This window comes from Salarias fasciatus, chromosome 18 (genome assembly GCF_902148845.1).
Source record: "Salarias fasciatus chromosome 18, fSalaFa1.1, whole genome shotgun sequence".
Taxonomy (NCBI): Eukaryota; Metazoa; Chordata; class Actinopteri; order Blenniiformes; family Blenniidae; genus Salarias; species Salarias fasciatus.
The window spans coordinates 20,357,811-20,362,647 of record NC_043762.1 but is presented as its reverse complement, the minus strand read 5'-3'; positions in this window follow the sequence as shown (position 1 = coordinate 20,362,647).

Sequence of the window (4,837 nt, the reverse complement as noted above, 5' to 3'; positions counted from 1 at the left end):
CACTCTTCGTCCTTGTTGTCTTTTCTATACATGAGCCCATCTCGCAATAAATTCTGAAAGGAATATAAGAAGTTTGAGCAAGTCAGACACTTCATTACACAAAATAACTCCTGGGTACAAACTTTCCCCTTTGAGTGTAAACCAGATGTACACACATTGTTGGGACTGCCAAAATATTAGAAACACAGGTTAATATGAAGTATCTATATCTAGCTCTCTTCAGTGTCAGCCCAGAGCTGCTTAAGCTCTTGTTGAAGTCTGCCCTGGAGTTTCGGTCTGTGGCTGCAGGGTTAACCCGACAGGGGTGGATAAAGTGCATAATGAGTGATAATTTAATGGGAGCAGCTCTTTTATATCTTAGCGGCTAAAGGTATTTATAATCGACTTCAAAGGGATAAAAAAATATCAGATTTAAGATAAATTCAGTGGAATATCAGATAAAGTCATGACCTTCAGTGTGGAAACTGATTTTTAATCTAGGGTGTTGCAGGAGAGCCAGTCAAGTTTGTGGTGCACGTTGAAATTACTGGCGGCTGTGGTGTGGAAAGGAGTAGAGTAGACAAAAAGAAGAATTAAGTATATGCCTGAATAGATATGTAAATATATGAGGGTATTTATGACGTCTGAGCATGATTATCTTTAATGATTGTCTTTACATACACACACACACACACATATATATATATATATATATATATATATATATATATATATATATATATATATATATATATGTATATATATATATTTTTTTTTTTTTTTTTTTTTTTAATAACTGAGCAACATGATAACAGAGCTTTGGTCTGACAGTGGGAACTAAACAGATAATGACACTTTCATACCTACAGAAGAAATTGGAGTCACAGTGCAGCAAGCTGGGATCCGGCAGGAGCCCAGAGGAAATGTGTGCAGGAAGACCATGCAAACTCCTCACAGACACTATGCACTATGGGTTGATTTGTAATTTTCTCATGTCATGTGATGGACTGTTGACACAAAGGTGCAGAGGATGAAAGGATGGATGTTATTGGACTGTGGGAGGAAACTTCACCTGGAAAAAAAGCCCACATGGACAACATGCAAACTCCACACAGGCTCCGAATCCCAGCCTGAACCTTCTTGCTGACCAATACAGCGCAGACAACATCGGATATGAAATAGATATCAAAAAGATCTGATGTTATGACAAATCGGATGATGTGGAAATGGATCTCGGCTTGGTGGAACAGAGAAGTGGGTTGAGAGAAGTGTAACGAGAAACTGTCCCTGTTTAACCCAGCGTGGGATGAGACACGGATTTAGCACGTGGTGCGGCACTTTGACTTTTTCATGTGATCCTGCGGAATAAAATACAGCTGAGAGTGCACGGTGTGGAGATGAAATAAATAAAAACCAAAAACGTACAGCCCGAGATCGTCTCGTTCACGTTCCCAGTCCGAGCCGAGGCCACTCGGTGACACCTCACTCACCGCTCGGTCTTTTCCGTCAGCGCTCGTGTCTTTCCGCCTGTCGATAGGAGTTCCCACGCAGCCTGCCTGCGCCGTGCTGAGCTGGAAAATGGCTGTGAGCAGGAGCAGGGAGTTATGAACGGCAGGAGAAAGGCAGGGCGAGAGAAAGACGCAGGAGTCTGGAGCGAGCCGGAGGTCTGCTGAGGACTTTTAACGCGCACGGAGAAGCGAGCGGCTTGCAGATTAAACACCGACCCGGGATCCCAGCGCCGGAAAACTCCGGAGAGTTTTTAAAGCCGCGGAGCCCGAAGTGAGCAGAGTGGAGAATCATCCCGCTGGTGAGTTTTTCCAAGTTATTGCACATTTCCAGTAGAGCTCGGGCAGCAGCCACTGTACTGCTGGAAAATGGTGGAAGCGCCGTGCAAGTGTGCTGCGGCCACGCAGATCCACGCCGCCGACTTTTTCACACTTTTAAACTTTAAACGCACTTTTTTTTTTTTGTCGCTCGGGTCTTTTTTTTTTTTTTGCAGAAATCTGCGTGATGAATATTTATTTGTGCAGCTTTTCTCACTGAACCACCTTTTCTACAGTTGACGTGTATGTAATGAAACGAGCCCGTTAAGTTAGCGAGACGCGAAGTTTTGTTATTATTTTTTTCTTTTTTACACTGTATTCCTTTTTTTGTTTAGTTTGGTTCCATGCTCTTTGCGCGCACGGAAAAAGCGTTACGCACGGCTTTTAATGCACTTGTGGCTTTTAAAAGTTCTTTGCTTTCGTAAAATATGTAACTTTTTTGGGTCCTTTTGCCTGTTTTTCTTGAAAAGCACTAATTTGTCACTTAATACTGTGAACACTGACGTTGAAATTTGTGCTCAGACACAGCTTTGCATTCTCTTGCCTGTGCACAACCTGAGCAGTGTTACTGTGGTGCCTTTACATTGACTGGAGATTATAGGAGGCCATGCAGTGTGCAGGGGCCTAACATAGCTGAAGGCCTCTGTGTGTGTGTGTGTGTGTGTGTGTGTGTGTGTGTGTGTGTGTGTGTGTGTGTGTGTGTGTGTGTGTTGCATCCCTGGCCTGGTTCAAGGATTTGACATGTCCAGAAGAGTTAATAAAAACTGTGCCACTTACACATGAAGACCGACAGTGGAGGCTCTCCTCTTGGTGGGTTGTCACATCTTCAGTGTGTCTTCAAAATGATGCAAGGGGTGTTTTTTTTTTTCTCCAAAATAGTTTTGTTAAACCATCAGATCTCTAATCAGTGAAGCAAGAGCTGGTGTTGAGTTCCTCCAGATTATTATGAATTTCATTCTCACTAGAGAGCCATAATGTGACCGAACACTCCTACCAAGGATCCACCGTAAATCCAAATTTCAATTTGACTCATGGCTGTGATTATAAACAATAGGTTCAAATTTTCAAAAACAAGTTCTTTGTTCATAATGTGTGATACCAACAATAGATATATATATTTTTAAATTGCCTGACAGGCAGTAAAGAATGGGGATGGGGACTGATTGGAGTCCCAGTTCCACCACTTGTCTACTTCAGAGGCAGAAATGGTAGATTTTATTATGTGACCTCCAGCTGAGGTGAAGCTGCTTTCTCTCATTCTATCTCAGAAGTCTCAAAACTCTCCTTAAAGGTGCATTAAGGAGTTTTTCAACTTTAAAAATACTTATTTTCCACCATAAATATGTTGCAAATATTCAATAATGTGTACAATGTGCCCTGACATATTCATTGTAAGTACCGCTAACAGCGTTAAATTGTCACTTGAAAGTTGCAGTGCCGGTCCGGCTCCAGAATTTTTTTGGGCAGAATTTGAGATGATGGTGCTCTTCTGATTCAGAGATCATAAGACGCTTGCAACTCGCCCGCAGCTCCTTTGGACGCCTGCACCCCGTATGGCGACGTAGCAACATCCGATTAGCCACCAAGATACGCCTGTTAAATTCAGTTGTACTCCCCGTTCTCCTCTACGGGAGTGAAACGTGGACACTTTCGCATGAACAAGCAAGACGACTGGACGCTTTTCACCGCAACTGCCTTCGCAATATTCTCGGCATCAGGCGGTTTCATCACGTCAGAAACGAGGCTGTATACGCCAGAGCCGTTGATCCCGTACCGCTCGCGACCATCATCAAGAGAAGAAGACTGCAACTCTTCGGACACGTCTCTCGCCTTGGCGATGACATCCCTGCGAAAGCAATCGTCGCCGAGGCCACCCTTCGTCCGCCAAACGACTGGAAGCGCCCCCGCGGCCGTCCGAGGCTTTCCTGGCTGAAACGAGTCTCAGAGGACCGCCCACTGCCCGATCTTATCTGCAAGGCCCAGGACAGAGCCACCTTCAGGATGCTGGTCGCCACGGTCACGTAATGTCCACGCGAACACAAGTACAAGTACAAGTAAGTAAGTGCACGTACATGGACGCAAGCCACAGGCACGAGCGTTTCACTAAGCTGCAGTTACATCCAAGGCCTGCAGGGGCCGTTGTTTTGCATAAAACATGTAAACTCCTTAATGCACCTTTAAACTGCTGGACTCCATAAACTAAAAATAATGTGTTTTTTTTCCTTTCATCCTAAACTTCTTTGAGACTTAATTGAATTAAATTACCATGCTGTTGTGCACTGCATGCTCGGGGGTAACCGAGTGAACTACTTGTGTGAGTTGGTCACTGAAGTGTAACTTCAGGCGTACACTCCTGCACAATCAATAACAACTCACATTTTACAACAACACATATAACGGTATAAGTTTCTGTTAAGCTTGTTCCCGAAATGAAATCTGAACTTTATCACTGGAACATCTGTTTAAAGCAGGGGTGGCCAATGTTAAGAGAGCCGGACCTGTTGAAATCATCGGAGAGAATAGAAATTCTTCATTAATCTCGGCGGGAAATGTTTGTAGCAAAGCTTTAGATAGAAAATAATTCAGAATAAATGATATAGAAGTTAAAATATCAATATGATGGAATGAAGTAAAATAAGTAATAATGTGTAAGTATTAACACGGGCTAAGTTAAAGTAACACTAAGGAACTTTCAGTTTCCGTTGATTTTGGCGGCGCCAGTGGACAAAAGCGGTAGTGTTTTGCCTAAAGGAATACTACAGTTCCCATGAGGACTAGTGCGTGACGTCGTAAAATGCTGCTCCCGTGGCATGCTGTCAGACTGAACTCGCCTACATTTGTTTCCAATGGCTGTGTGAAGGACGGACAGCGACGAGGTAATGAATCTAATGGTGGCTAAACAATATTATATCATAATGTGACGCATGCCGTGTGCTGGGTTCCTACCACCCTCCTCACAGTTTCTTAGTCCAAGTGAAAGCAATACTGACGCCCTCAGCCCGTGACAGAGGGGTCATTCAACCCGTTGTAAGTCG